Source organism: Lactuca serriola, chromosome 8 (assembly GCF_051521515.1).
Source record: "Lactuca serriola cultivar US96UC23 chromosome 8, Lser_US96UC23_V15, whole genome shotgun sequence".
In the NCBI taxonomy this organism is placed as follows: Eukaryota; Viridiplantae; Streptophyta; class Magnoliopsida; order Asterales; family Asteraceae; genus Lactuca; species Lactuca serriola.
Window position 1 is genome coordinate 72079131 of NC_136415.1, and position 12360 is coordinate 72091490.

Sequence of the window (12360 nt, forward strand, 5' to 3'; positions counted from 1 at the left end):
TTTTAAGAAGAATCTCAAAGTAGAATATAGAGTAAAACATTAGTTTTTACAATGTGATTGTGGAAAAACTAACTCACATTACCTAAATTGTTTCATGCCTATCTTTAGAACTGTAACTTCTATTATACATTCAAAGGAGTTTTTACGACCAGAAATGAAAAATAAAATGTAAGGACTGGTTATGAGATTTTCTACGTGGTAACCTGTTCAATTTTGAGTTCTTACAGGTTTTCCAACATGATAACAGGTTATATTGGAAACTCACATCTCTGTATAAAGTTCTTTTCATTGAGGTGCTCAAACCACATATCTTCTATCTCAATAAGTCAAGACATTGATGGTATCACCATCATCTTCTGTGTTCTGGAAGTACGATGTTTTTCTTAGCTTCAGAGGAGAAGATACTCGAAATACTTTTGTGGGCCATCTCTACTCGGCTCTTGAACAAGAAGGTATCTTTGCTTACAAGGACGACGAAACACTCCCCCGAGGCGAATCGATCCACCCATCCCTTATGAAGGCTATTGAAGAATCACAGATAGCCATCATTGTATTTTCAAAAAACTATTGTGATTCGTCGTGGTGTCTGGATGAACTTTCATATATTATGAAATGCAGGGATACGAGAGGCCAGATCGTTATGCCTATATTTTATGACGTGAATCCTGCTCAAGTACGAAAACCAAAACGGAAATACGGAGAAGTGTTTGCTAAACACGAGTTGGACAACAAAACCAAGGTTGAATCTTGGAGAAAAGCACTCGTGGATGCAAGTAACCTTTCTGGATGGGAACCCAAACACATTGCCAATGGGTAATTTGTCTTCGTTTTAATATTTCTTGGTGAAGTTGATGACTTTATAAACAGAGAGGATTTGACTACATCACTTGTTTTGAGCCAAATATGTTTTCTGTTCAAGATTATAAGATGCTCAAAGTAAATGTGTTTTCGTATGCTAGTGGCCAAGTTAAAAGGCATCCCAAGTCCTAGGATTATGGATAAGCTCAAATTAAGCTGTGATGTAATCTATTATGTTCTTATTTCTAAATTCGTACATGACACCTCTCTTCAAGTTACGACAACAAACCCATGTAGCTTTACTTTTTGCAATTTGAAACTATTCCTTCTTCCCAAGAAAGTTGCTACAAACTACTTGTGTTATTGATTTTAGAAATTCTGTTTGGATGTGAAAAGTAAAAGGTAATTAGGACTTGGTCTCTTTATTTCATAGAGTAATCTTTTTTCTATGTGAGCAGGTGTTAATTATCCTTTTATGTCCAATGTGTAGGCATGAAGCAAAAGGCATCAAACAAATTGTAGTCGAAATTTCATGGAAGTTGCAGCCAGCAACTTCAAGTGCAAATGAGAATTTGATCGGAATTGATGCTCGCTTGCAAGGTTTGAAATTGGAGTTACAAATTGGGTCAGGTGGTGTGATCATGATTGGAATATGGGGGGTTGGGGGTGGTGGTAAAACTACTCTTGCATCTTCTATCTACAATGAAATTTCTACCAAGTTTGACAGCTGCTGCTTTGTTGAAAATATTCGAGAGGAATCAGGCAGGTATGGTTTGGGAAAATTGAAAGAAAAAATTCTTTCAGAAATGGAAGTAAACAGAGCTGGAGGAGGAAGATGCTTGATAAATAATAGGTTTCGCCACAGAAAGGTCTTGATTGTTTTAGATGATGTCGATAACCTCGACCAGTTAAAAGCACTAGCTGGATCACATGATTGGTTTGGTGAAGGAAGCCGAATAATAATAACAACCCGTGATAAACATTTATTAACCGCACACAAAGTAAATGCAGTATACAATATTAGATTGTTAAACAGTGATGAAGCTATTAAGCTCTTTTACAAGCATGCACCCCGGGATAAGAGGCCTGTGGAAGATTATGACCATCTTTCAAAAGAGGTGATCACTTATGCTGGTGGGCTTCCATTGGCACTTACAGTTCTTGGTTCTTTTCTTTGTGACAAAGACATTCATGAGTGGAGGAGTGCATTAGCTAGACTAAAAGAGATCCCGGATACTGATATTGTAGAAAAGCTAAAAATCAGCTTTGATGGACTTAAACCAATTGAGAAAGAATTGTTCCTAGATATTGCATGCTTTTTTAGGAGGGAACGGAAAGATAAGGCAATGAAGATCCTTGGTGAATGTGGTTTCCATCCGGTTATAGGAGTAAAGGTGTTGATACAAAAGGCTCTCATAACTATTTCAGAATATGGTGAGTTTGATATGCATGATCTTGTGCAAGAAATGGGACATCACATTGTTAGAGGGGAACACCCTAACAATCCTGAAAAACATAGTAGAATTTGGAAGGAGGAAGATATTATGACTATATGTGCTATAGATGCAATGACGGTAATGGTTGAGCTAGCTTTTCATGATATAAGTGTATAAAGAAGCACTCTTACTGCAACTCTCACACCATTTTTCCTCTATCATAGGAACTTGAGATGATTGAAGCAATAAAAGTTAGATACAATATGGCTTATTCTTATCTGCCAATTGCTGCAAACATGAAGAACCTTAGGTGGATTGAATATGCCGGTGAATTTATGCCTAGTAATTTTCCACAAAGGAAGCTTTGTCGTCTAATTTTGTTTAACAGCTTGCAAAAACAACTTTGGGAGGGTTATAAGGTAATTCTTATTGTCTTTCTGCTAATTAAGACATGAAAACAAAGTGGACGATGAATGTTCGACCTAACTAATTGTTAATATCATCAAGCAGCTTCAACTATATTTTTTATAACTAGTAGCTAGTATTGAAAGCACAAACCCTTTATTCTCTTAATCACGATAAACTTGGTAATACATAACTTGTTTGATATGATGTAGACACCTTGGTCATTGTAATCCATGGTATTCATGTAAAGCTCAATATAAATACCCTTTTAAAGATAAACAATGTATTATTATCTACGTAAGATTTTAACATAAATTTATTTTTTGTTGATTGATAACCATTATAAAACATTTATAACAATTTGGGTTCAAAACTATTTCATTATTTTGTTTATATTAAGTATTTTTTATATTGTTATCAAACAAACACTTCAAATGATTTCCATAGGAATTGGTTTTTGTCTAAGTTGAGACATATTTCTTATATATATATATATATATATATATATATATATATATATATATATATATATATATATATATGCCTGTATGTGTGCCAAAATTTTGAGTTGCTTGCACTTGTATACAACAGTTGCTGCCATATTTGAAGACAATTGAACTCTGCCATTTGCATAACCTAATCATGACACCAGATTTTGATGGACTTCCAAATCTTGAAAGATTCATTCTTAATGGATGTTGGCGTTTAAAAGAGATTCATCCATCGATTGGACGCTTGGAAAAGCTTATTCTCATATGTATTAAATTTTGTGATCGTCTTAAGATGTTTCCACCTGTTACTCGACTAAAGAAACTCAGACCATTAAGTTCTTGGCATGCCCTGAACTTTTTAATTTCTCAGGGATCCAAGAAGAGAACAAGGAGAGTTTACCACATGTTCATTTGGATGATAATAGTGGGAGTAAAGTTGCGTCCTCTGTAGGATCTTGTCCAGACTTTTTTGTTAATTGTTGGAGGTGTGGTTGCAGCAATCTTCCTGGTGTTGAATGTTGTTTAATGGAGCCTTCTTCCCCTCACAAAAATGTGAAGCATTTTTTGCGTGACATCAATATGAACCACATAGGGTTACGTTTCTTTCTCAAGAACTTGAGAAAGTTGGATCTTAGCTTCTGCAGTTTGGGAGATAAAGAAATCGGCTCTGCTGTTTGGGAGTTACCCAACTTGCGGAAACTCTATCTATCAGGAAATCACTTTTCACAATTAAATTTTAGTTTCCTGCAAGTTCCTCAGCTCAAACTGCTCGACGTGTCATGCTGCCAAGGCCTTGTAAAATTGTCAGATCTGCCATCAAGTATAGCTGTTGTTTTAGCAATTGGTTGTTTCTCACTTGAAAGCTTGGGAGATATTTCAAACTGTAAATGGTTGTGGAATGTCTCAATTCTGGGAAACAACAAACTTGTTGGTTGCATATTACTTGACTCCATGCTCCAGGTTTAGTTCTACTTACCTTTTAAATTTTACTCATTATCATATAAAACCCAAACCTAAGAATTATAAGTAAATATGTTTTCCATGGCAGGGAAATGCTATTGAAGTTTACTTTATCAATATCATTCTTAAACCTCAGGTTCCAAATAGGTTTGTGGGTAGGTTGTTTAGGGGAACATTTACACTGCATCTTCCTGATGATTGGTACAATGAATATTGTGGGTTCTTAGTATGTGTAGTTACCCAAATCTACCGTCCGTGTATTAATATAGTCGTGAAGCAGGAGGTATATGAAGAAAATTCTCTATTTGAGCTTTTGCGGGAGTCTAATGAAGCAGTAGAGCCTATATATGATGGAACAATGACATTCATAGGATACGTTTCGTTTGGTTCATTGAGGCACACTGCATTTCCAAATTCATCATACAATATGATTTCATTTTCCCTAAAAGTCATGGATTGGAATTTATTGAAGAATGAGAGTTATGTTGGAGCTGAGCTCGTTCCTAGGAAAAGTAAAGGTGATCAGCTGCAAACAACAAAAGTTGCAACAGATTCCTCGGAATTTTGGGACGAGGAGAAAGTTTATGCTAGAAAGACATTTACGATCCAAGTCCAACATGATTCAAAATCTTCTATTAATATTATATGGTGACCTATGGAGAACAAGTTCTGATTATGTCTTAGTGGCTGGTTTGTAGGTTTATGGTTTTCTTTTTATTCTTTTATTTAACCATGATGAGTTCTTTCCCTGTACTACTTTAATTTTTTGGGTTCCTCTATTTCTACGACACCATGTTTTGCTACCACTACTAGAAAACAACCCTTTAATGACGCGCAAACAATGACACTCGCTGATAGAGGACTCGCATTTGTGTGAGCCCTAAAAAATAATGTCAATTTTGCAAAATTTGAAGGATATAGGACACGCATTTGTGCGTGCCCTAAAAGTAGTGTTAGAAAAGAAAAAAAAAGTAAATGCGAAGGGCGCCTTTCATAAAATGTGCGTCCTCTAAATGTGTCGCTTTATAACATTTTAATGAAACACGCGTTTTTATGGCGGGATTTGACCCGCCTATTGAATCCCAAAAATTTCCAATTAGCAAGAAAAAACCCTAGGCCTTCGTCTTCATAGCAGCATCGTACCACCACCCGACCTCCGATCTCGCTCCGCCAAGTGTCTCCGACCATCTTCTCCAACCATTCTTTCCTGTCGCACTACACCGATAACAAAACCCCCATCACTATTTTAAACCACCCGTGATATGCATCCTCATCCTTCCCTCTAGATCTTCATTCTCTGTAAAAACCCTTCTACCATTGATGATCGAATTGCACTCCAAAAAATTACACAATGAAATCCCAAAAGAATTATAAAAAAATCCCGCTACTAAGAAAAACCCCAAACAACCGGTGGTATTTCCCTAAAATTCATGGATTATCTCATGCGATTTTAGCGATTTTCGTTTCCCCCCTATTTTTTTGGCATCAATCACTTCTTAGGCGGTCTTTGGCCTTCATTTCTATTGTATCTGGTTTCCCTTGTGCTCCTCCACCTCTGTTTCCATCTTTCATCTTCAAGTTCTTCACATCAATGATTCAGACGATTCATATGATTCTAGGTCAAAGAGGAGGAAGAAGAGCTACTGTTCAAGTTCTAGGATTAGAAGCAGGAAATCAATATCAGTATGTGAGATTGAGTAAGATGAATCCACTGATAAAAAGAATACCCCACCAAGAAAACCCATAAACCCTCGTTATTAACTACATAAGCCAGAAATGCCTCGTATAGGGTTTTATTTATCAATGCTCCCGCCAAAGGTACTCTCGTGTCTTTTTAACTTGAGTACATGTATACATTTCTTGACAAATTTATTGGATTTTCTACTTTGGTTAACCTAGAAATTGACAATACTTCATGAATTGTGGATACATGGTTTCTACTGTTTGTTCCTGGACTTGAAGTTCTATAGATACCGAGGAGTTCCTGAACTTGAAGTTCTATAGACCTGAACCATGAATCTTGTATCAGGTACCTGCCTTCTATGCTAATGTTGCTTTCTCTTTCTATTGTGCTATGAAGCCCTAGTGCGTGACTATTGAATTGACAAGAGTGCTTTACTGGGAACGAGTAGTGAGTACATTTGTAAATAATCTATATTGGTCAAAATTTGGTGATGCCTAGTGGTGATCTATCAGAAAAGCTAAAGAATTTGTTCTCTTTTTCTTCTTGTTATTTTTAGATGAATGGATTCTGCATAGTTCTTCAAAATGTGTAGGAGTGATCTACACTTTCTACACAATAGGATTGCAATCCATGTATCCAACTGTGTGTTATTCATTCAAACCCAAAATAATCACAGGATTTATAAACATTTATAAAGCAATAAGTAAATCACCTAACTCTGTGACACTTCCTAGTAGTCTTAAGGGTAGGAAATAAGTAGAAGTACAGAATAAAGGAGCTAATGAGGGGTATTTTGGTCATTCTCATAGTTAGGCCGGTTTAAGTAAGTATGATGGTTTGCAGTTAAGTCTATGTTTATAATGTTATTTATTTATTTATTTACTTTGTTGCACTTAAGTCTATGTTTATCACCATAGGTAATCTGGTTTTAATATCCAAATAACCCAACAGCAAAATTAAATCCTTAAAATAAGTTTCTGCACATTTAATATACGAATACTACTCATTTGTTGGTTTACCTCTCCCACTTGAATATGAATTTACTTCCATGGCTTGAGAAAGTTACATTGTTTGATTAATTTTTATTCAGATTAAAGTAACTTGGGTTTGCTAAGATTGCTCCCCTGTAAATCACACCTTGAAAATAAAATAAATAACAGTATTAGAAATTATGCAGAGGGTATTTTAGGTTATATGATTAGAGAGTACCATGTATTCACAACACATTAAGTGAATTTCCAAAAGTTATAGAAACTAAGAGGAAAATGATAAATAATGATCTTTTCTATTACTAAGTTGTCAAGAATTATCGATATTATAAATGATAAAAATAACAAAGAAAACTTATATTATTGATATCGTTTTAATTCATATTTTTCCTAGTTTATGCAGTAAAGTTGTTTTTGAAATATTGAAGTTTTTGTTGCAGCTAAGGAGCATGTGGTAGGATGGTATAGGACTGGCCCAAAGATAAGGGAGAATGATCTTGATGGTCATGGTCTATTTAATGAGTAAGCATTAGGATTTTATACTCAAGTTAAATTTTGTGATATTGACTGAGGAACCTTGTTACTGCAAATAACTGAAAGAGTTTCCTTGTTGAGCAAAAGCCTCTTTCCAGAAACAACCCTTAAAAGACCATTCAATATCAAAGTCCCAAACCATTGTTGCATATCCGGCTTCACCACGTCTGATCCTTTACCCTTTTTATTCTTTAACCAAGACTCATATATCTCTGCTGTGGATGCTCTAAGATCTGATACTCGAATAGGTGCACTTGTTGCCAATAGTCCCCATAAGGAGCAGGAGCAAAGATGACTCATCAAACACATCAGAAAACTACAAGTATGATCCATCAATCACTCATGAAGTTGATAGCATTAAGAACAGGGTTACTAAGTCAAAAAAAGAAACGGATCTGATGAATTGGCAATTTCTTATGAAGAGAATCAAAGGCTCAGAGGAAGCTTGGAGGTTGCTGAGTCATCGATTTTTGAGCTCGAAATGGAAGTAAACACTTTACAGAATTATGCAAATGAAATGTGTAAAGAAACACAAAATTTGCAACAAGAACTAGCTATTGAAGATTCTTCAAGCCAAGAATTAATGAAAGAGGTTACAGATCTTAAATAAGAATGTTCAAGGTTCAAAAACAATCTACAGTAGTTGAAAAAAAAATGAAATTAGAGAAAAGACCAATTCTACCCCTTCAAGAACCAGGGTCTACATCAACAATTAACTCAACAGAAGGGCAACATCTGGAACTTTTAAACGAGTTGAAGATAGCAAAAGCTGAAAGTGAAAGTCTTGTTAGAAAGCTGGAACAAATGGAGTGTTACTATGAAGTACTTGTGGAAGATCTTGAAGAAAACCATAAAAAGATTCTTGGAGAGTTTCAAAGCCTAAAAAATGAACACTCAAGATGTGCTTACTCAATAAATGAGCAGATGTTATGATTCGATGAAGAAAGACGTGAATTGAGTTCCATTAAAAAGGAGTTACAAAAAAGAGCTACAACTTCAGAATCAGCTCTGAAAAGGGATCAATTGAATTACTCAATTACAGTGAGTCCACTCCAAAAAGATCTTGACATGTTGTCTTTTCAAGTTTTGTCCATGTTTGAAACCGATCGGACTGTGGTTAAAGAAGTTTTCTCATATTCATCTCAAGGGCATGAAGATTTAGTTGATGATGATCACCGGAGTAAGAATCTTTTAGGTGGTGGTGATGTGCTTTCCGGTGACCTGAAAAAATCTTAAAGCTTGCAAGAAAATATATACAAGAAAGTGGAAGAAGAGCTTGGTGAAATGTGCTCTATAAATTTGTACTTATATATGTACTCAGGGGCACTTTCGGAAACATTAATGGAAGCAGTTTGTCATATAAGAAAAATAGAAGAGAAATTACAAGAATTGACACATATATAGTTACCTAAGTTTCTAGATAATAAATAGGTTTGATTTTTAGTAGGGAATTTAATCATTTTAGTGGTGTTCTAAAATCTTAGTCTAATGCTTTTCATATACATCAGTGGGATCATGAGTTGCTGGCTACATGGATAAAAATAATGAGTAGAGAACCGTAATGGTAATTTAGTTGCATGTTTAAAAAAAGTTAATAAATAATAATCGTTATATATATTTCTTCAAGTCACAAAACAATCAAATGCCTAATTTATAATTAATCCGACTAACCCGATTGGTTTGACCCTATTTACCCGAAACCCGACTAACCCGTAGCATAATAGGGTCGGGTTTCGAGTCAGATTTTTTTTTCTAAAAAAACCCAAATAACCCGACCCGATTAACCCGAAACCCGATCGGGTTGACCCGATTAACACCCCTAGCTACTCATACCTTCTCATCCTTCTGTTCTTTATCTTTTGTTATCCATCCATTATACAAACCTCAGCTTCAAATAATGCTCTTGAATTTATGTGCTCGTGCAATGTGATGCCATACAAACCTGCATTATAAGCCGTTTTTTTGTTAGTAACGACAAAACTTCTTTTTGGATTTATGTTGCTTCCGGCTGCCATATCTACAGAATTCTGGTTTTCTCTTCCTCCAGTTTTCTTTCTTTATTTACTTACTTGAAGTTGATATTTGGTTTATGCATATTAGGTCTGTTATTAGGCAACATATATAATCTCTAACATGCAAGTTTAATTTTTTTTATAGGTCTTTTTGGCAGATTCTTTAGGAAAGGATATCCTCCTTATACCTGAACAAACTCAGGTAAGCTTTGACAGGGTATTGTTGTTATTTAAGTAGTCCCATCTTTAAATTGGTGTAACTTTGAATGTTTGATTAATGTGCATTGATGTATTATTGTATGAAATCTTAATGTTTGAAGGTTGTGGACTCTGCTATAATGAATCCCTGCCCTCATCGGTCGGTAAGATGATAGTATTGAATGAAACTGAGAGTATGTGGCATGTGATTGTTAATTTGTGTGAATTATTGATCATTTTTTTTCTAGATAAAATATCCATATTTATAATCTAATACTCTAATTCTCCTATTTCATTTAACCTTCATAGACTGAGCTACTAGCATATCATAAATCATAAATAATGCATAATTTAGTCTAATTTATTTGTATTGTGGTGCCTAAATGTTAATGTTTGATTTAATTGTGTGTAATATTGTTCATAGTATGTGATCCCACATCTGCAGGCTTTGACCGCTTAATATTGGGAAGTGTTGGTTATGGGTACACTAAAGGAGGTAGTGTTTCGTATGTTCTGCTGACATTGCTGACATTGAGCAGTTGTTTTCATGTGGTTTCATGGCTTCGAATGGCAGAAGTATGCTTCCAGTTATTTTATTTTCTTTTTCCAAATTCATGAATCTAGCTTATAAGATTTTGATGATTGGGATGTGATGTGAACAGAGCTATGGAAGATTTTGATGATTGGATTAATTGGCTTATGTATAAAGGTGGAGTTGGAGTGAAAGGAGACAATAGTTGGGAATCCGGGTGGGGTGAAGAACATGCTATTTTCATTTATATCCAGACAATCAAAGGGCGTGTACTTGAAACTATTTTGTGCTTGAGGTTCTTTATATTTCAATACGTGGTAGTTTAAAATCTCCATCTCACTTGAAATAATACATCATTATCGGTACTTACTATTTTCATTTATTTCACTTTTTTTCTATGTGAAAATATACTAATAAAAAATACATTACATGACATGATATGTTGGTTGAGTAGCTTTACGAGTTCTCATGGGTGGTGTTAGATGGAATTGTGATGATATGCTCTCTAGTTCAAATGATCAAGGATTGTCTATTTGCCTTAGGTATTATCTACAACGAACATTCCATGTTTGATTCTTCTAATAATTATTTTAGCCTATTAATTTTTTGAATTTTATTTGATCAGGTCACAAGAATTATCGAAGCAAGGGTTCATTAGTCTTAAAGAATTATGAAAGGCAAGATGCAAATCTACTTAGTTGGAATTTGATGTTTATCATCTTTGTGTATATCTTTTTAGTTTGTATAGCATTACATTGCAGAAGGTGTCCCTTAATAGCAATGTAGTATTAGGTTATATATTTAGGGAAAACCTCTTAATAACAATGTACAATTAGATCCCCTTAATATCAATGTATTACAATTTTTTGACATGATGTTATTAGATGAAGTTGATTGTTTTGGTATATATTTGTTTACATATTTTTGTATTATGGTTATTGAAGCTTATGACACGCAAATGTGTGTCATCTTCATTTATGACAGGGGCTTTAACGATACGCAATGCGTGTCATAAATGCACTTCCTAAGGTTACGACATGCAAATGCGTGTCGTCTTCCTGTATGACAGGGCCTTTCTTGATACGCATTGCGTGTCATAAATGCGTGTCGTAAATGCGTGTCGTAAATGAGCATCGTAAATGCGCATCGTCTCTCTTTATGATAGGGCCTTCCTTGACGCGCATTTGCGCGTCGTCTGAGCGTTTTACGACGCGCAATGAGCGTCGTAAAAGGTTGTTTTTCTAGTAGTGTACTTTAGTTTTGTCTTGAGGCTTCTTCTTGTTAATAGTTGTTTTTACCATCATATACGAAGATTTACAATATCGTTTAGAAAATATGCATATCCTAGTATACAAAAACCCTTAAGAAGCCCGGGGAGACCATGGCCTCCCCGCTTTTCTCCGGATATATGTTTTATTTCTATGTTGGGAGCCCTGTTGTACTACCATCGCCACCTCTAACATTCACCACTCTTCCCTTGTGATGCCAGATGTTTGTGCTTATCTTCTACGTGTTGAACCCTAATTTGTCAAATTATGCTTATGTTCTACCCTTCGAACACTAACAATTTCATCGATTTGGTTTTTGTTTTCAATTTGGTCATGTGATACCCCCCCCCCCTCTCCTCTCTATTCAAGGAACCGGTGACCGGATATTTGGTCATTGATATTCTCTCTCTACACCGGTGATATTGTTTGATTTTTTATTTTCAATTTTGTATAACAAGTTTTTGTTTTCAATTTGGTCATATTGTTGGTTTTTGTTTGAGATTTGAGCATGATATTCCATCTTTGCAACTGAAATCTTCTCCTTTTCCTCAAAAGAAACTCTAATAACTGAGGTATTATATATGCCAACGTACCGAAGTATGAAGGTGCATAGTTTCTTATTTGATACTTCTTTAAATGATCCAAAATTCATTTAAACACATCTAAGTTCATCCATGGATAATTCTTTTCTCAGATTTAATTGCAGCTTGATGTTTGCCTACATCTTCATTTACCTTGCCTATTTCTTAGGCCAATAGATTAAACAAGATGTGGATGGCCTTATAAGTTGGGGTTGTGTTTTAGACTTCATTATATGAACTTAGATGTGTTTAATTTCTTGAAGTTTTCCATAATTTCTTGAACTTACATATGAACTTATATGAACCAAGATAGTTGTTCCTTTGACTCGATTGACAAAGAGGATGGTTATTTTTCATGGGGGGACTGAGTAGCAGACGACTTTTGAGACCTTCAGGCAACGGTTGTGTGAGAAACCGAGAGGGTGTTGAGAATTTTGTGGTTTATTGTGATGCGTCAATCACGGGTTTGGGA

The 12360-nt window shown here is 35.1% G+C and overlaps 1 pseudogene; it reads left to right on the plus strand.

Annotated features, from left to right (window-relative positions):
- The first annotated feature begins 252 nt into the window (after positions 1-252).
- On the plus strand, positions 253-4742 carry LOC145067028 (TMV resistance protein N-like; annotated as a pseudogene).
- The last annotated feature ends 7618 nt before the right edge of the window (positions 4743-12360 follow it).